The sequence below is a fragment of the Hordeum vulgare genome, chromosome 3H (genome assembly GCF_904849725.1).
Source record: "Hordeum vulgare subsp. vulgare chromosome 3H, MorexV3_pseudomolecules_assembly, whole genome shotgun sequence".
Lineage (NCBI taxonomy): Eukaryota > Viridiplantae > Streptophyta > Magnoliopsida > Poales > Poaceae > Hordeum > Hordeum vulgare.
The window spans coordinates 575,927,020-575,948,804 of record NC_058520.1 but is presented as its reverse complement, the minus strand read 5'-3'; positions in this window follow the sequence as shown (position 1 = coordinate 575,948,804).

Here is a 21,785-nt window from a genome sequence, read left to right as displayed (position 1 = left end):
ACAAGTAAGTGGTACTATCATCATTACCTCGTATCTTTTGGCACCAATATCATGAACATGTGTAACACTACAATCGAGATTCAGTAAACCATTGAAGGTGATTATTCAAGCAAATAGAGTAACCATTATTCTCTTTAAATGAATAATCGTATTGCAATAAACACGATCCAATCATGTTCATGCTTAACGCAAGCACCAAATAACAATTATTTAGGTTTAACACCAATCCTGATGGTAGATGGAGTGTGCGACGTTTGATCATATCAACCTTGGAAACACTTCCAACACGTATCGTCACCTCGCCTTTAGCTAGTCTCCGTTTATGCCGTAGCTTTCATTTCGTGTCACTAATCACTTAGCAACCGAACCGGTATCTAATACCCTCGTGCTACTAGGAGTACTAGTAAAGTACACATCAACATCATGTATATCAAATATACTTCTTTCGACTTTTGCCAGCCTTCTTATCTACCAAGTATCTAGAGTTGCTCCGCTTCAGTGACTGTTCCCCTCATTACAGAAGTACTTAGTCTCGGGTTTGGGTTTAATCTTGGGTCTCTTCATTAGTGCAGCAACTGTTTTGCCGTTTCACGAAGTATCCCTTCTAGCCCTTGCCTTTCTTGAAACTTAGTGGTTTTACTAACCATCAACAATTGATGCTCCTTCTTGATTTCTACTTTCGCAATGTCAAACATCGCGAATCGCTCAAGGATCATTGTATCTATCCTTGATATGTTATAGTTCATCACGAAGCTCTCACAGCTTGGTGGCAGTGACTTTGGAGAACCATCACTATCTCATCTGGAAGATTAACTCCCACTTGATTCAAGCGATTGTCGTACTCAGACAATCTGAGCACATGCTCAACGATTGAGATTTTCTCCTTTACTTTGTGGACAAAGAATCTTGTTGGAGGTCTCGTACCTCTTAACAAGAGCACAAGCATGAAATCACAATTTCATCTCTTTAGAACATCACTTATGTTCCGTGACATTTCAAAACGTCTTCGGCGCCTTGCTTCTAAGCCATTAAGTATTTTGCACTGAACTATCGTGTAGTCATCAGAAACGTGTATGTCGGATGTTCACAGCATCCACAGACGACGCTCGAGGTGCAGCACACCGAGTGGTGCATTAAGGACATAAGCCTTCTGCGCAGCAACGAGGACAATCCTCTGCAAAGTTTGCTACTATCAAATTTCAACTAAATTTTCTCTAGGAACATATAAAAACAGTAGAGCTATAACGCAAGCTACATCGTAATTCGCAAAGACCATTAGACTATGTTCATGACAATTAGTTCAATTAATCATATTACTTAAGAACTCCCACTCAAAAAGTACATCTCTCTAGTCATTTGAGTGGTACATGATCCAAATCCACTATCTCAAGTCCGATCATCACGTGAGTCGAGAATAGTTTCAGTGGTAAGCATCTCTATGCTAATGATATCAACTATACGATTCATGCTCGACCTTTCGGTCTCATGTGTTCCGAGGCCATGTCTGCACATGCTAGGCTCGTCAAGCTTAACCCGAGTGTTCCGCGTGCGCAACTATTTTGCACCCATTGTATGTGAACGTTGAGTCTATCACACCCGATCATCACGTGGTGTCTCGAAACGTAGAACTGTCGCAACGGTGCACAGTCGGGGAGAACACAATTTCATCTTGAAATTTTAGTGAGAGATCACCTCATAATGCTACCGTCGTTCTAAGCAAGATAAGGTGCATAAAGGATTAACATCGCATGCAATTCATAAGTGACATGATATGGCCATCATCATGTGCTTCTTGATCTCCATCACCAAAGCACCGGCACGATCTTCTTGTCACTGGCGTCACACCATGATCTCCATCAACGTGTCGCCATCGGCAGGGCTCCGCCTGAGCTCTGCAGAGACGCGATCTAGAGGTAAAACCGTGGAGGTATGTGGTTGGGCTGCCTCGAAAAAGTTGTCCCAAATCAGCCCTAATTGCTCCATATATATAGGAGGAGGGGGGAAGTCTTGCCTTGAGGCTCAAGGAGACCCAAGGGCTGCGCCACCAAGGGAGGAGGAGTCCTCCTCCAATCCTAGTCCAACTAGGATTGGAAGGTGGAGTCCTTCTCTCCTTTCCCACCTCCTTTTTATTTATTTTCTCTTTGATTTTCTTCCTATGGCGCATAGGGCCTTCTTGGGCTGTCCCACCAGCCCACAAAGGGCTGGTGTGCCACCCCCAAGGCCTATGGGCTTCCCAGGGGTGGGCTGCCCCCCCCCCCCCGGTGAACACCCGGAACCCATTCGTCATTCCCGGTAACTCCGAAAACCTTCTGGTAATCAAATGAGGTCATCCTACATATCAATCTTCGTTTCCGGACCATTCCGGAAACACTCTTGGTGTCCGTGATCTCATCCGGGACTCCGAACAACATTCGGTAACCAACCATATAACTCAAATACGCATAAAACAACGTGGAACCTTAAGTGTGCAGACCCTGCGGGTTCGAGAACTATTTAGACATGACCTGAGTGACTCCTCGGTCAATATCCAATAGTGGGACCTGGATGCCCATATTGGATCCCACATATTCTACGAAGATCTTATCGTTTGAACCTCAGTGCCAAGGATCCATATAATCCCGTATGTCATTCCCTTTGTCCTTCGGTATGTTACTTGCCCGAGATTCGATCGTTAGTATCCGCATACCTATTTCAATCTCGTTTACCGGCAAGTCTCTTTACTCGTTCCGTAATACAAGATCCTGCAACTTCCACTAAGTCACATTGCTTGCAAGGCTTGTGTGTGATGTTGTATTACCGAGTGGGCCCCGAGATAACTCTCCGTCATACGGAGTGACAAATCCCAGTCTTGATCCATACTAACTCAACGAACACCTTCGGAGATACCTGTAGAGCATCTTTATAGTCACCCAGTTACGTTGCGACGTTTGATACACACAAAGCATTCCTCCGGTGTCAGTGAGTTATATGATCTCATGGTCATAGGAACAAATACTTGACACGCAGAAAACAGTAGCAACAAAATGACACGATCAACATGCTACGTCTTATTAGTTTGGGTCTAGTCCATCACATGATTCTCCTAATGATGTGATCCCGTTATCAAGTGACAACACTTGCCTATGGTAAGGAAACCTTGACCATCTTTGATCAACGAGCTAGTCAACTAGAGGCTTATTAGGGACAGTGTTTTGTCTATGTATCCACACATGCACTGTGTTTCCAATCAATACAATTATAGCATGGATAATAAACGATTATCATGAACAAAGAAATATAATAATAACTAATTTATTATTGCCTCTAGGGCATATTTCCAACATTGACCGATAATGATCTTCATGGAATATGTGGGAACCAATATGGGCATCCAGGTCTCATTACCGGTTCTTAACCGGAGAGGTGTCTCGGTCATGTCCACATGATTCTCGAACTCGTAGGGTCCGCATGCTTAACAATCGATTGACGCTATAGCAGTATTGGGATACGTTCCTCGGCGACCGAATGTTGTTAGGAGTCCCGAATGAGATCTTGGACGTAGCGAGGAGTTACAAAATGGTCCGGAGGTAAATATTTCATATGGTAAGTCCCATTTTGCCTACCGAAAAAGTTTTCAGGCATTACCGGTAGTATACAGGGGTACCGAAAGGGTTATGGGGGGTCCACCGAAGGGGTTCGCCTGCCCAGATGGCCCACATGGACTATATGGGTGGCTCCCTAGCCACCCTTGGCTAGGGGTACCAGCCCCTAGAGGCGAAATTGGATTGGGGGCAAGAGTCCCAAAGGGACAAGGAACCTCGGAGGTGCCATGGAGGCGGGGGACTCCACCCTTCCTTATAGAGGAAGGACTCCACCCTAGCCGCCGGACCTCCTTGGAGGAGGGGCCAAGGGCTGTAACCTGAACTTGCCCCTTGGCTCTGATATATAGTAGAGGAGAGCGGGAGGGCTGGACACAACAATTCCCACGCCGTGCGGCCTCCCTCTCTCCCGTTCTTCCTCGTTCGCAGTTCCGGAGGTGCTTGGCGAAGCCCTGCTGGGATTGCTCCGCCACCATATCCAACACGCCATCGTGCTGGTTGAGATCCCATCTACTTCTCCTTCCTCTCTTTCTGGATCAATAAGGAGGAGACATCATCGATCCACATGTGTGCTGAACGCGGAGGTGCGATCTGTTCGGCGCTAGATTAGATCATATCGCAGTTGGATCATGAAGAGTACGACTAAATCAACCGCGTTATATACGCTTCCGCTTAGCGATCTCAGAGGGTATTTGATGCACTACCCCTCTCGTAGTTGTTTATCTCCATAGATTGATCTTGATGAGCATAGGAAGTTTTTTGTTTCCCATTCGACGTTCTCCAACGGTGGCATAATGAGCTAGGTCGTCTATGCGTAGATAACATGCAAGAGTAGAACACAAAGTGTTTGTGGGCGTTGATGTTCAGATTGATTACTTCCTTAGTTGAATCGGATGTTTGTCTCTCCCACTTTAGTTGAATCGGATTCGACAGAGGCAGTCCTTGTAAAAGGTTAAATAGCAACTTGAATATCACCGTTCTGTCTTTGCGTAGGTAAGAACGGTTCTTACTAGATACCCATAGAAGCCATGTAAAACATGCAACAACAAAGTAGAGGATGTGTAACTTGTTTTTGCAGGGTATGTTGTGATATGATATGGCCAAGGACATGATGAGATATATGTGATGTATGATATGATCATGTTTTGTATAGATTATGACAACTTGCATGTCGATGAGTACGGCAACCGGCATGAGCCATAGGGTTGTCTTTAATTAATTTGTTCCTATTTTGCTTTACTTTATCGCTATGAGTTAGCTATAGTTATAGAAGCATAGCTGGCACATCAACCCAATGGTAACACGATGATGGAAATCATGATGTCATGTCGGTTACTATGGAGATCATGCAGGTGCTTTGGAGATCGAGATCAAAAGCACAAGATGATGATGTCCATATCATGGCACATATATGATTTGCATGTGATGTTAATACTTTTATGCATCTTATTTTGCTTAGGACGGCGGTAGCATTATAAAATGATCTCTCACTAAATTTTCAAGATAAAATTGTGTTCTCCCCAAGTGTACATCGTTGCGAAGGTTCGCCGTTTAGAGGCACCACGTGACAATCGGATGTGATAAACTCTACGTTCTCATACAACGGGTGCCAGTTTTGCACATGCAAAACACTTGGGTTAAACTTGACGAGCCTAGCATGTACAGTCTTGGCCTCTGAACACAGGAGAGCGAAAGGTCGAACATGAGTCATATAGTAGATATGATCAACATGGAGATGTTCACCATTGAAACCACCTCATCTCTCGTGATGATCGGACTTTAATTGGTGGATTTGGATCGTGTCAAAGTCGAACAACCAGAGGAAGTTGATTTGGGTGGGAGTTCTTTAGTAATATGATTAATTGAACTCATTATCATGAACATAGTCAAAATGTCTTTGCAACTTATGTTGTAGATCAATAGCTCGCCTTGTAGCCCCCCTTGTATTTTTTATATGTTCCTAGAGAAACTAAGTTGAAAGATGATGGTAGCAATTATGCAACTAGGTTCGTGATCTGAGGATTGTCCTTAGTTGCTCCACATAAGGCTTATGTCCTTGATGAACCGCTTGGTGTGCCACCCCCTCAACCATCATATGTGGATGTTGTGAACATCTGATAGACACGCTTTTTGTGACTACTTGATAGTTCAGTGTGTCATGCTTTACGGCTTCAAATTGAGGCTCTAAAGACGTTTTGAACGTCATGGAGCATATGAGATGTTCCATGAGCTGAAATTGGTATTTCAGGCATATGTCCGTGTTGAGAGGTAGGAGACGTCTGCTAGCAGTCCCCGGCAATGACACCAGAAAAGAACTGCTTCCAGTTGCTCAACAATTAGCAATTGTCTTGCAATGGCCCACCAGCGTGTGGGATCGCGACAGTTTTCGAGGGTAGAGTATTCAACCCAAATTTGTTGGTTCGAGACGATGGGAGTGAAAGGATATTCTCCAGTATTAGCAGTTGAGTTGTCGGTTCAACCACACCTGAAAGATTAGTATCCGCAAGCAGGATATAAGCAGCAAAGGTAGTATGATAGCAACGGTGCCAGAAACGATCTGTTGACAAGGCAGATTATTCCCAACTGAAGTATCAATGGCGCCAGAAAAGTATTGTAGCAGGTAGCAGCAGTGTAACGAGTAACAACAGTGGCAAGGAACAACAGTAGTGACAGCAGTAGCAAGTAACAGCAACAACAAGTAACAGTAGTAGCAACAGTAGTGGCAGCAGCAGCAGGACAAAGCAAGTAACAGTAGCAACAAGTAACAGTAGTAGCACAGTAGTAACAGCAGCACAGCAAAGCAAGTAACAGTAGCACAACAGAGCAAGTAACAGTAGCAGCAAGTAACAATGGTAGTGGGACAAACTCGTAGGAAATGGATCGGTGATTTGTTGGGTGACATTCATCATGCAACAGTTATAACACGGAGAGATATGTGGCTAGCTCCCGTTCGTCAATGTGATGTAGGCATGCATTCTGTGTGTAGTCATACATGCTTAGGGAAAAGAACTTGCATGACATCTATTGTCCATCCCTCCTGTGGCAGCGGGGTCCAAATGGATACTACGGGATATTAAGGTTCTCCTTTTAATAAAGAACCGGACCAACGCATTAGCACTTGGTGAACACATGAACTCCTCAAACTATGGTCATCACCTGGAGTGGTTCCGGTTATTGTCACTTCGGGGTTGCCGGATCATAACACATAGTAGGTAACTACAACTTGCAAGATCAGATCTAAAACACACATATATTGGTGACAACATAATAATTTAAGATCTGAAATCATGGCACTCGGGCCCTAGTGACAAGCATTAAGCATGGCAAAGTAGTAACAACAACAATCTCAGAACATAGTGGATACTAGGGATCAATCCCCGTCAAAACTAACTCGATTACATGATAGATCTCATCCTACTCATCACCGCCCAACGAGCCTACGAATAGATTACTCACGAATGATGAAGAGCTTCATGGAATTGGAGAGGGAAGAAGGTTGATGATGAGGATGGCGATGATCTCCTTGATCGGGAGCCCAAAACGGACTCCAGATCTGCCCTCCAGGGCAAGAACGGGATGTGGCGGCGCCTCTGGATCTTGAAACGCGATGAAATCTTCTCTCTTGATTCTTTTCCGGGACGAAAGGGAATAAATAGCGCTGGAATTGGGGGCGGCGGAGCCACGTGGGCCCCACAAGCTTGGTGGCCGCGGCTAGGGGGAGGCCGCGGCCATAGGGCTTGTGGCCCACTAGCCCGTCCCCTCCGGTGGATCTTTGCGCAGGTATTTTTCATATTTTCCAGAAATATTCTCCGCAAATTTTCAGGACGTTCCGAGAACTTTCATTTCTGCACAAAAACAACACCATGGCAGTTCTACTGAAAACAACGTCAGTCCGGGTTAGTTCCATTCAAATCATGCAAATTAGAGTCCAAAACAAGGGCAAAAGAGTTTGGAAAAGTAGATACGGTGGAGACGTATCAACTCCCCCAAGCTTAAAACCTTGCTTGTCCTCAAGGAACTCAGTTGACAAACTGAAAGAGAAAGAAAAACTTTGACAAATTCTGTTTGATCTTGTTGTTGCAACTATGTCTAACTCATAACCCGAATTTCAGCAAGATCACAAGTTAACCACATAAGCAAGTGACACATAGGTCTCACGGTAAACTAATATCAATGGCATAAACAGCTAGCGAGCAAATAATAATGAGTTTCAGATACCAACAATTCAATCAAAACAAGCATGAAATAGTATGAATAGGTGGTATCTCGCTAGCTCTTTCTTAGACCACAAAACAGAAATACAGAGCACTTTCAAAGATCAAGAGCTGACTAAACATTGTAATTCATAGCAACGAAGATCCAGTCATAGTCATACTCAATATCAATCAAAAGCAAAGCATAAAAATGACAGAGGTGCTCTCTAATTGGTGCTTATATAAGAAGAGGATGACTCAACAGGAAAATAAATAGACAGGCCCTTCGCAGAGAGAAGCATTGATTTGCAGAGGTGCCAGAGCTCAAGCTTTGAAAACAGAGATAATAATTTTGGGTGGCATGCTTTCATTGTCAACACAATGACCAAGAGTTCTCAATATCTTCCATGCTACTCATGCTATAGGCGGTTCCCAAACAGAAAAGTAAAGTTTTAACTCCCCCACCACCAATCAATCACACTCCACGGCTAGCCGAATCCTCGGGTACCGTCCATACTAACATCAATCCGGGGGGAGTCTTGTTTTACAGTTATGTTTTCGATTTAAGCGTGGAACTGGGCATTCCAATTACCGCCCCCTTTGTCGTGAATGACAGTGAATAAACACATGTCGATGATAACGCGCCTAACATGGAAGATACCAATAGCCCCCTGTCACCACATGAGCGGTTCGGGCATGCAAAACAGATTATTTCTTGAAGGTTTAGAGAATGGCACATGCAAATTTACTTGGAACGACAGGTAGATACCGCAAATAGGTAGGTATGGTGGACTCTCATGGAAAAACTTTTGGGTTTATGGAAGTGGATGCACAAGCAGTATTCCGCTTAGTACGAGTGCAGGCTAGCAAAAGACTGGGAAGCGACCAACTAGAGAGCGACAACAGTCATCAAGATGCAATGAGTTTGACTAACATTGAGTGCAAGCATGAACATGATATAACTCACCATGAACAAGAACATCATAGAGGCTATGTTGATTTTGTTTCAACTACATGCGTGAACATGCGCCAAGTCAAGCCACTTGAATCATTCAAAGGAGAATACCATACTATCATACTACATCATAGTCATCTCAAAATCTATGTTGGCATTCAAGGCAAACCATTATAAGCTCCTAGCTAATTAAGCATGGCATCAGAAACTATGATCTCTAAGTTGTCATTGCAAACATGGTTCTCTCTCAACAAAGCTGAATCTGGGACGACAAGCTAGTCATATTTACAAAACAAAATAGATAGAGTTCATACCAGCTTTTCAGCCTCAGTCACTTCATCATATATCATCATTATTGCCTTTCACTTGCACGATCGAACGATGTGAACAATAATAAGAGTGCTCGTGCATTGGACTAAGCTAAATCTGCAGGCAAACACAAAGGAGAAGACAAAGTAATATGGCTCTTTAACAAATGAACAGGTATGCATGCGAGAGCCACTAAACATTGTAACCATGGTCTTCTACCTCGACTCAAAGAAAAAGAAAACTATTTACACGGGAAAGCTCCTAACAAGCAAAAGAAGAAAAGAAAATCTTTTTGGGTTTTCTCAAAAGTACACAAAACAAGAAAACAAGAAAACGAAAATAAACTAGCATGGATAATACAGTGGCTAAGTGTAAACACCGACTAACAAAGTGAAAGCATAAGCATGAATGTAAAGTTGGTGCAAACACGTACTCCCCCAAGCTTAAGCTTTTGGCCTAGCTTGGTCTACTCCCAAGGACGGTCGTGGCGAAATCCAAAATCATAATCGGGGTTATACGGGAGCGCTGCAGCCACTGCCTGAATAGGTGCCTCACGGAGACGAGCAGCCGTTTCCTCCCTCTCATACTCCTCTACCTCTCCTCTAGTTATGTAGTATCTCCGTTTTACCTGAAAGTCAAAGAAAGCAGGAGCAGGAAGGGTAATATGGAAAACACGTTGCTGGTTAAATATCAATCGGCATAGGAGGGATTCATCATCCCTCTCAAGGAACTGGTAGCGTGTCATAGCGACGCGGTCAAAGAATGTTGTATGGAGCGGGGGATCTCCTGCGCGGATGGGTACTCCAAGAAAATTTGCTATGCGAGTGGCATAGATGCCGCCAAAGAAATCCCCATCAATAGCATTCTTATTTAGCCTCCTTGCTATAATATCTCCCATGTTGAAGCTTTTGTCACCCGTCACCGCGCTCTTAAGAATACTAAGGTCGGATGCGCACAGATGACAATGTTCAACCTTGCCGTTAATGCATCTACCTATGAAGAAGGAAAATTAGTGCAAGGCAGGGAAATGAATGCTTCCTATGGTAGCTTGCGTGATGTCTCTAGTTTCTCCAACAGTTATACTAGAGACAAAAATCTCTAATCGAAGACTTAGCAGGATCATTAAGACTACCCCCATCGGGTATCTTGCAAATCCTATTGAAATCCTCCAAATCCATGGTGTAGGATTTATCATACAGATCAAACAGTATGGATGAGTCACGGCCAACTGAAAGTTTAAATCTACGCACGAAAGAGGCAGTGAGCATAGCATATTGTTCACATTTATCTGAGAGGAATTCTTCTAACCCGACATTGCGGACAAGTGTATCAAACTCATCCTTGAAGCCTGCTTCGATCATGAACTCATCGGAAGGCCATTCACATGGTTGTACCGGTGCGTCCCTTAGTTGATAAGGATCGGGCTCCCGAATAGAAAGACGGGGACCCTTCTTACTTGAGGAACCACCATAAAACTTCCTCCTGAACATAATTTCTTTTTGCTGAATTTTTTGAAGTTCAAGAGAAAAGTGAATAAAGACCAACGACACCTTGTAGCAATTACTCCTACTAGTGCCTAGAGACTGTATCACGCGTTAAAACTACTGGGGACCAGCTAAAATCAACATTTCAAGCTCAAGAACAAGGTCACCAAGGTAGCAAGAATACGCGAAGGATAAAGCACTAGAGTAGAAACTAATTGGACCAATGGAGGAGTCACTTACCAAGGAGTAATTTCCCCAAAACGGTTCGGAGAATGGTGCTTTGAGCAAGGAGATCGAAAATCACAGCCAAATGAGCAAGAACACGGGTTTGAGCTGCGAAACGATTTTTTTCTGGAGGTAGAAGAAGAGGATGGGAGCTGGAATGAGTGGAGGGGGTCCCTGTGGCCCCCACAAGCTTGGTGGCCGCGACCAGGGGGGAGGCCGCGACCACAGGGCTTGTGGCCCACTGGTGTGGCCCCCAGGCCAGCTCTCAGTCCCAGTATTTTTCAAAAAATCCAGAAAAAATCATATTTGATTTTCAGGACCATTGGAGAACTTTTAGTTTCGGGGTACTTTTCTCCGGGACGCTAAAATAGAAAACAGGAAAAACTAAACTAAACTATCATTTTCCTTCTAAGCAACAGAAAGTGAAAGCTTAAAACAGAGGTATGTGACTCCTTGATTCATCCATTTCATGGTTATCGAAAGAAATCCATCAATGGGGTTGATCAAATCCTCATGACAAAACTTTTTCGAATCGCAAAAGGAAACAGAGAATTGTCGAATAGCCACTAAGTAACCTCAATGGGGATATGAATCTCCCCAACAAGCAAATCATACTTCATCTTAACACGAGGAATAGGGCATTCAAAGCTCCCAATAAGAATCGATGAAGTTTTTTCGATAGTATTGATGCAATGTACTTGATATCGTTTCTTCGGAAAGTGCACTGTATGCTCATTACCTTTGACATGGAAGGTGACATTGCCTTTGCTGCAATCTATAACAGCCCTTGCAGTGTTTAAGAACGGTCTTCCAAGAATGATTGCCATGGCATCATCCTCGGGAATATTCAGGATAACAAAGTCCGTCAAGATAGCAACGTTAGCAACCACAACAGGCACATCCTCGCAAATGTCGACAGGGAAAGCAGTTTATTTGTCGGCCATTTGCAGAGATATTTCAGTGGGTGTCAACTTATCGAGTTCAAGTCTACGATAAAGAGAGAGAGAGGTATAACACTAACACCGGCTCCAAGGTCACATAAGGAAGTTCTTACGTAGTTTCCTTTAATGGAGCAAGGTATAGTGGGCACTCCGAGATCACCAAGTTTCTTAGGAGTTCCACCTTTGAAAGTGTAATTGGCGAGCATGGTGGAGATCTCAAGATCTGGGATCTTCCGTTTATTAGTCACGATATCTTTCATGTACTTGGCATATGGATACATTTCGAGCATATCAATTAACCGCATCTGCAGAAAGACGGGTCTCAACATTTCAATAAAGCGCTCAAAATCCTCATCATCCTTTTTCTTGGATGGCTTAGGAGAAAAGGCCATGGGTCTCTGAACCCATGGCTCCCTTTCTTTACCATGCTTCCTAGAAGTGAAGTCATTCTTATCGTATCTCTTAGGTTGTGGGTTATCAGGATTAACCCTAGGTTCAATCTCCACATCCTCATCATTGCTAGGTTGAGCATTATTATGAACATCGTTGTCCATATTGTCACCAGGTTCATGTTCATCACCAGATTGTGTTTCTGCATCAGACGCAAAAATATAATTTGGTTCTTCAGGTGTGACAGTATTTGGTGAACTGGCATGTGGGTTTCTATCATCCTTCTTCTTCTTAGGATGACTGGGTGTATCAGTATTAATTCCTTGAGAATGTTGATCAATTCTCTTAGGATGGCCCTCAAGATACAAAGGTTCCTGAGTCATTTTGCCTCCTCTAATAATGACTCTGACAGAGTTGCCATTTAATTCATTGAGCAAGTCATTATGAACTTTAAGTACTTGTTCTACCTGAGTAGTAATCATAGAGGGATGTTTACTCAGAAGCTTCAGATCATTGACATTTCTGTCTACACAAGCACTTAAATGACTAAGCATACGAGTACTTTGTTCCAATTGTCTGCTAACATAATCATTGAAACTCTGTTGTTTGGCAACAAAGTTGTCAAATTCATCAAATCATAGGCTTGCAGGTTTGTCAAAAGGAATATTTATACGTCCATTTTGCATCATGCTTTCATGTTGATATTTATCGCTTTATTGACTGTTATTATACTTTGTGGTACCATACTTATGCCTTTTCTCTCTTATTTTGCAAGGTTTATTTGAAGAGGGAGAATACCGGCAGCTGGAATTCTTGACTGGAAAAGGAGCAAGTCCGAGTCCTCTATTTTGCGCAACTCCAAATGCCCTGAAAATCAACGTGGAATTTTTTGGGAATATAAAAAAAATATTGGGCGAAAGAAGTGCCACAAGGGAGCTGCCAGGGGCCCACAAGCCTGGTGGCCACGGCCTGCCCCCTGGCCGCGGCAACAGGGCTTGTGGGCACCCTGGTGGCCCACTGGCCCCCTCTTCTGCTATATGAAGGGTTTCCTCCGGAAAAAAATCAAGGCAGAGCTTTTTTGTGGATTCTCCGCCGCCACGAGGCGGAACTTGAGCAGAACCAATCTAGAGCACCGGCAAAACGACCCTGCCGGGGAAACTTCCCTCCCGGAGGTGGAAATCGTTGCCATCGTCATCACCAACACTCCTCTCATCGGAGGGGACTCGTCATCATCAACATCTTCATCAGCACCATCTCATCTCCAAACCCTAGTTCATCACTTGTAACCAATCTCCGTCTCACGACTTCGATTGGTACTTGTAAGGTTGCTAGTAGTGTTGATTACTCTTTGTAGTTGATGCTAGTTGGATTACTAGGTGGAAGAGTTTATGTTCAGATCCTTGATGCTACTCATTACACCTCTGATCATGATTATGATATGCCTTTGTGAGTAGTTACTTTTGTTCCTGAGGACATGGGATAAGTCATGCTAATAATAGTCATGTGAATTTGGTATTCGTTCGGTATTTTGATATGTTGTATGTTGTTTTTCCTCTAGTGGTGTTATGTGAACGTCGATTACATAACACTTCACCGTTATTTGGGCCTAAAGGAAGGCATTGGGGAGTAGTAAGCAGATGATGGGTTTCTAGAGTGACATAAGCTTAAACCCCAGTCCATACGTTGCTTCGTAAGGGGCTGATTTGGATCCACTAGTTTAATGCTATGGTTAGACGTTGTCTTAATTCTTCTTTCGTAGTTGCGGATGCTTGCGAGAGGGGTTAATCATAAGTGGGATGCTTGTCCAATTAAGGGCAGTACCCAAGCGCCGGTTGATACGTCTCCGTCGTATCTATAATTTTTGATTGTTTCATGCCAATATTCAACAACTTTCATATACTTTTGGCAACTTTTTACACTATTTTTTGGGACTAACATATTGATCCAGTGCCCAGTGTAAGTTCCTCTTTGTTGCATGTTTTTTTTCCGCATAATATCAATACCAAACAAAGTACAAACGTAATAAAAACTTACGGGGATTTTTTTGGAATATTTATGATTTTTGGGAAGAAGAATCAACACGAGGCGATGCACGAGTGCCCACAAGCCCTGTCGCCGCGACCAGGGGGTGGGCCCGCGGCAGGGGGGCTTGTGGCCACTCCTTAAGGCGGTTGGAGCCCTTCTTTTGCCGCAAGAAAGATAATATCCGGAAGAAAATCTTGTTAAAATTTCAGCCCAATCGGAGTTACGGATCTCCAGGAATTTAAGAAACGGTGAAGCACAGAATCTGGGAGGGCAGAAACAGAAGGACACAGAGAGAGAGAGAGATCCAATCTCGGAGGGGCTCTCGCCCCTCCGCCACCTTGGAGACCATGGACCAGAGGGGAAACCCTCCTCCCATCTAGGGAGGAGGTCAAGGAAGAAGAATAAGGAGGGGGGCTCTCTCCCCCTCTCTCCCGGCGGCGCCGGAACGCCGCCCGGGACATCATCGTGTGACGGCGATCTACACCAACACCTCCGTCATCTTCACCAACATCTCCATCATCTTCCCCCATCTATATTCAGCGGTTCACTCTCCCGCAACCCGCTGTACCCTCTACTTGAACATGGTGCTTTATGCTACATATTATTATCCAATGATGTGTTGCTATCCTATGATGTCTGAGTAGATTATCGTTGTCCTATCGGTGATTGATGAATTGCTATGGTTGGTTTAATTTGCTTGTGGTTATGTTGCTGTTCTTTGGTGCCCATCATATGATCACGCGCGTGGATCACACCATAGGGTTAGTTGTATGTTGATAGGACTATGTATTGGCAGGCTAGAGTGACAGAAGCTTGAAAACTAGCATAGAAATTGATGCATATGGGATTGAAGGGGGACCAATATATCTTATTGCTATGGTTGGGTTTTACCTTAATGAACATTAGTAGTTGCGGACGCTTGCTAATAGTTCCAATCATAAGTGCATAGAATTCCAAGTAAGGGATGACATGCTAGCAGAGGCCTCTCCCACATGATACTTGCTATCGATCTAGTAACGTAGTCAATTGCTTAGGGACAATTCCGCAACTCCTACCATCACTTTTCCACACTCGTTAGACACTCGTAGTTGTTTCTTTATCTAACCAGCCCCTAGTTTTATTTACGTGTTCCTTACTTTCTTGCAAGCCTATCCTATCACTCCTACAAAGTACTTCTAGTTTCATACTTGTTCTAGGCAAAGCGAACGTAAAGTGTGCGTAGAGTTGTATCGGTGGTCGATAGAACTTGAGGGAATATTTGTCCTACCTTTAGCTCCTCGTTGGGTTCGACACTCTTACTTATCGAGAAAGGCTACAATTGATCCCCTATACTTGTGGGTTATCACCGGTCCACCCACATATCAAACTATCAAAGTAACGAACGCGAATCATATGAACATGATGAAACTGGCTTGACAGAAATTCCCGTGTGTCCTCGGGAGCGTTTTACTTCCTATAAGACTTTGTTCAGGCTTGTCCCTTGCTACAAAAGGGATTGGGCCACTTTGCTGCACCGTTGCTACTACTTGTTACTTGTTACTTTTCACCTGCTACGTTTCACCTCACTACACCATCACTTGTTACCGCTACTTTCAGTGCTTTCAGTTATTACCTTGCTGAAAACCGTTTATCAGAGCCTTCTGCTCCTCGTTGGGTTTGACACTCTTACTTATCGAAAGGACTATGATTGATCCCCTATACTTTTGGGTCATCAAGACACTTTTCTGGCGCCGTTGCCGGGGAGGGAAGCGCCATTGGTAAGTGGAATTTGGTAAGGAAACATTTATATACTATGCTGAAATTTATTGTCACTTGTCACTATGGAAATTGTTCCTTTGAGGAATTTGTTCGGGGTATCTTCACCATGAACGGAAGCACGAGGTGTTGTTCCTCAACCTAAGGTACCTACTAAAAATATCTTTTATGAAATTCCTTCGGGTATGCTTGAGAAACTGCTGGCTAATCCTTTACAGGAGATGGATGATCACATCCAGACTTGCATCTAATCTATGTAGATGAAGTTTGTGGTTTATTTAAGCTTGCAGGTTTGCCAGAGGATGAAGTAAATAAGAAAGTCTTTCCTTTATCTTTGAAGGATAAGGCGTTGACATGGTATAGGCTATGTGATGATACTCGATCATGGGACTACAATCGGTTGAAATTGGAATTTCATCAAAAGTTTTATCCTATGCATTTAGTACATCGTGATCGGGAAAGCATTTATCCTATGCATTTATAACTTTTGGCCTCGTGACAGGGAAAGCATAGCTCAAGCTTGGGGGAGGCTTAAATCAATGCTATATTCATGCCCCAATCATGAGCTCTCAGGAGAAATTATCACTCAAAACTTTTATGCTCGGCTTTCTCATGAAGATCGTACCATGCTTGACACTTCTTGTACCGGTTCTTTTATGAAGAAGGATATTGACCACAAGTGGAATTTATTGGAAAGAATCAAACGCAACTCTGAAGATTGGGAGCTTGAAGAAGGTAAAGAGTTAGGTATGAATTTCCAGTTTGATTGCGTTCAATCTTTTGTTGAAACAAACACTTCTAGAGATTTTAGCACTAAGTATGGACTTGACTCTGAGATAGCAGCTTCTCTATGTGAATCTTTTGCTGCTCATGTTGATCTTCCCAAAGAGAAGTGGTTTAAGTATCATCCTCCTGTAGAAGTAAACATAGTTAAACCAAATCTAGTTGAAGAGAAAGTCATTGCCTATAATGATCCTATTGTTCCTTGTGCCTACACTGAGAAACCGCCTTACCCTGCTAGGAAAAAGGATTATTCTAAAGCTCCAATTGTGATACGTAGGGGTTACATTAGACCACTTGCACCCCCTGAGGAAATTAGAGTTGAACCTAGTATTGCTATTATCAAAGATCTCTTAGCCGAAGACATAGACGGGCATGTTATCAAATTTTGTGAGGACTCCGTTAGAATTGCTAAACCTCACGCGAAAGACAAATACGGACCTGTAGTCGGCCTGCCCGTTGTTTCTGTCAAGATAGGAGATCACTGTTATCATGGTTTATGTGATATGGGTGCTAGTGTTAGTGCAATATCCCGGTCCCTATATGATGAAATCAAAGATGAGATTGCATCTGCTGAGTTAGAACCCATTGATGTCACTATTATGCTAGCTAATAGAGACACTATCTGCCCTGTGGGAATTGTGAGAGACGTAGAAGTCCTGTGTGGTAAGACGAAGTATCCTACTGATTTCCTCGTCCTTGCTACTGCACAAGATAGCTTTTGTCCCATCATATTTGGTAGACCCTTTCTCAACACTGTCAATGCTCATATTGATTGCATTAAACAAACTGTCATTGTTAGTTTCGAGGGTGTGTCTCATGAATTTAACTTCTCCAAGTTTGGAAGACAACTCCATGAAAAAGAGTCGTCTGGTAGGGATGAAATCATTGCTCTTGCCTCTATTGCCGTACCTCCTACGGATCCTTTAGAGCAATATCTCCTTGAGCATGAAAATGATATGCATATGGATGAAAGAGATGAGATAGATAAAATTGTTTTAGAACAATATCCTATTCTTAAGAATAATATACTTGTTGAATTGCTTGGGGATCCTCCCCCACCAAAGGGTGATCCTGTGTTCGAGCTAAAACTGTTACCAGATACACTTAAGTATGCCTATCTTGATGAGAAGGAGATATATCCTGTTATAATTAGTGCTCACCTCTCGAATTACGAAGAGAAGAAGTTATTAAAAAATTTGAGGAAGCACCATGCTGCTATTGGATATACTCTTGATGATCTTAAGGGTATTAGTCCCACTCTATGTCAGCACAAGATTAAAACCGATCCTGACTCTAAGCCAGTTGCTGATCATCAACGGAGATTAAATCCTAGGATGAAAGAGGTCGTGAGAAAAGAAATATTAAATCTTCTGGAAGCAGGAATCATTTATCCTGTTGCTCATAGCGATTGGGTAAGTCCAGTACATTGCGTACATAAGAAGGGAGGTATCACCGTCGTTCCTAATGATAAGAATGAACTAATCCCACAGAGGATTATTATTGGCTATAGGATGGTGATAGACTTCCAAAAACTGAACAAGACAACCAGGAAAGACCATTATCCTTTGTCGTTTATCGACCAAATGCTAGAAAGGCTATCTAAACAAACACACTTCTACTTTCTAGACGGTTATTCAGGTTTCTCGCAAATACCTGTTGCACAATCTGATCAGGAAAAAACAACTTTCACCTGCCCCTTCAGTACCTTTGCTTATAGGCGTATGCCTTTTGGCTTATGCAATGCACCTGCCACCTTTCAAAGGTGTATGATGACCATATTCTCTGACTTTTGTAAAAAGATTGTTGAGGTTTTCATGGATGATTTCTCCGTTTACAGTTCTTCCTTTGACGATTGCCTCAACAACCTTGATCGAGTCTTATAGAGATGCAAGGATACCAACCTTGTCTTGAACTGGGAGAAGTGCCACTTCATGGTTAATGAAGGCATCATCTTAGGACACAAAATCTCTGAGAAAGGCATTGAAGTTGATAAGGCTAAGGTTGATGCAATTGAGAAAATGCCTTGCCCCACAGATATCAGAGGTATACGAAGTTTCCTAGGTCATGCTGGTTTCTATAGAAGGTTCATTAAAGACTTGTCTAAGATTTCTAGGCCTCTTACCAACCTCTTGCAGAAGGATGTTCCTTTTGTTTTTGATGAGGATTGTGAGGAAGCTTTCGAAATACTTAATAAGGCCTTGATAACCGCACCTATTGTTCAACCACCTGATTGGAACTTGCCCTTTGAAATCATGTGCGATGCTAGTGATTATGCTATTGGTACTATTCTAGGACAAAGAGTTGACAAGAAGTTGAATGTCATTTACTATGCTAGTAAAACTCTAGACAGAGCCCAAAGAAACTATGCTACTACGGAGAAGGAATTTTTAGCAGTCGTGTTTGCATGTGAAAAGTTCAGATCTTATATAGTTGACTCCAAAGTCATTATTCACTCTGATCATGCTGCTATTAAGTACCTTATGGAGAAGAAGGACGCTAAGCCTAGGCTAATCAGATGGGTTCTCCTGCTACAGGAATTTGATTTGCACGTTGTTGACCGAAAGGGTGCTGATAACCCTGTAGCAGATAACTTGTCCAGGCTAGAGAATGTCCTTGATGACCCACGACCTATTGATGACAACTTTCCTGATGAGCAATTGAATTTCATCCGCACTTCACATAGTGCACTGTGGTATGCTGATTACGTAAACTATATCGTAGCCAAATACATACCACCCAGTTTCACCTACCAACAAAATAAGAAATTCTTCTTTGATTTGAGACAGTACTTTTGGGATGATCCTCACCTTTATAAGGAAGGTGTATATAGTGTTATTAGACGTTGTGTGCCTGAACATGAACAGGAACAGATCCTGCAGAAGTGTCATTCCAAAGCCTACGGAGGACACCATGCTGGAGATAGAACTGTGTTGGGGAACGTCGCATGGGAAACAAAAATTTTCCTACGCGCACGAAGTCCTATCATGGTGATGTCCATCTACGAGAGGGGATTTCTGATCTACGTACCCTTGTAGATCACATAGCAGAAGCGTTAAGAAACGCGGTTGATGTTGTGGAACGTCCTCACGTCCCTTGATCTGCCCCCCGAACCGTCCCACGAACCGTCCCGCGATCCGTCCCACGATCCGCTCCGATCTAGTGCCGAACGGACGGCACCTCCGCGTTCAGCACACGTACAGCTCGACGATGATCTCGGCCTTCTTGATCCAGCAAGAGAGACGAAGAGGTAGATGAGTTCTCCGGCAGCGTGACGGTGCTCCGTAGGTTGGTGGTGATCTAATCTCAGTAGGGCTCCGCCCGAGCTCCGCAGAAACGCGATCTAGAGGAAAAACCGTGGAGGTATGTGGTCGGGCTGCCGTGGCAAAGTTGTCTCAAATCAGCCCTAATACCTCAGTATATATAGGAGGGGGAGGGGAGGAGGCAGCCTCAAACCCTCAAGGTTTGGCCGAAATGCGAGGTGGAGGAGTCCTACTCCAATCCTACTTGGAGTAGGATTCCACCTTCCCACTTGGAAACTCTTTCCACCTTGTGTTTTTCCCTTCTCAAACCTTATGGGCCTTAGTGGGAACTTATTCCAGCCCACTAGGGGCTGGTTTATCTCTTCCCATAGCCCATGAGACCCCTTGGGGCGTGACACCCCTCTCGATGGTCCCCGTGACCCCTCCCGGCACTCCCGGTACACTACCGATGAGCCCGAAACTTTTCCGGTAATGCCCGAAAACCTTCCGGTAACCAAATGAGGTCATCCTATATATTAATCTTCGTCTCCGGACCATTCCGGAAACCCTCATGACGTCCGTGATCCCATCCGGGACTCCGAACAACATTCGGTAACCAACCATATAACTCAAATACGCATAAAACATCGTCGAACCTTAAGTGTGCAGACCCTGCGGGTTCGAGAACTATGTAGACATGACCCGAGGGACTCCTCGGTCAATATCCAATAGCAGGACCTGGATGCCCATATTGGATCCCACATATTCCGAAGATCTTTATCGGTTTAACCTCAGTGCCAAGGATTCATATAATCCCGTATGTCATTCCCTTTGTCCTTCGGTATGTTACATGCCCGAGTTTCGATCGTCGGTATCCGCATACCTATTTCAATCTCGTTTACCGGCAAGACTCTTTACTCGTTCCGTAATACAAGATCCCACAACTTACACTAAGTCACATTGCTTGCAAGGCTTGCGTGTGATCTTGTATTACCGAGTGGGCCCCGAGATACCTCTCCGTCATACGGAGTGAGAAATCCCAGTCTTGATCCATACTAACTCAACGAACACCTTCGGAGATACCTGTAGAGCATCTTTATAGTCACCCAGTTACGTTGTGACGTTTGATACACACAAAGCATTCCTCCGGTGTCAGTGAGTTATATGATCTCATGGTCATAGGAACAAATACTTGACACGCAGAAAACAGTAGCAACAAAATGACACGATCAACATGCTACGTCTATTAGTAGTCCATCACATGATTCTCCTAATGATGTGATCCCGTTATCAAGTAACAACACTTGCCTATGGCCAGGAAACCTTGACCATCTTTGATCAACGAGCTAGTCAACTAGAGGCTCACTAGGGACAGTGTTTTGTCTATGTATCCACACAAGTATTGTGTTTCCAATCAATACAATTATAGCATGGATAATAAACGATTATCATGAACAAATAAATATAATAATAACTAATTATTATTGCCTCTAGGGCATATTTCCAACAAACTGCTCATAAGGTATTGCAATCAGGTTTCTATTGACCCACTCTCTTCAAGGATGCCCGTAAGTTTGTCTTGTCTTGTGACGAATGCCAAAGAATAGGGAACATCAGTAAACGTCAGGAAATGCCTATGAACTATTCACTTGTCATTGAACCATTTGATGTCTAGGGCTTTGATTATATGGGACCCTTCCCGGGTTCCAATGGGTATACTCACATCTTAGTTGCTGTTGATTGCGTCACTAAGTGGGTAGAAGCTATCCCCACTAGAAATGCTGATCACCACACCTCTATTAAGATGCTTAAAGAAGTCATTTTCCCAAGATTTGGAGTCCCTAGATATCCGATGACTGATGGCGGTTCACACTTCATTCATGGTGTTTTCTGCAAGATGCTCGGTAA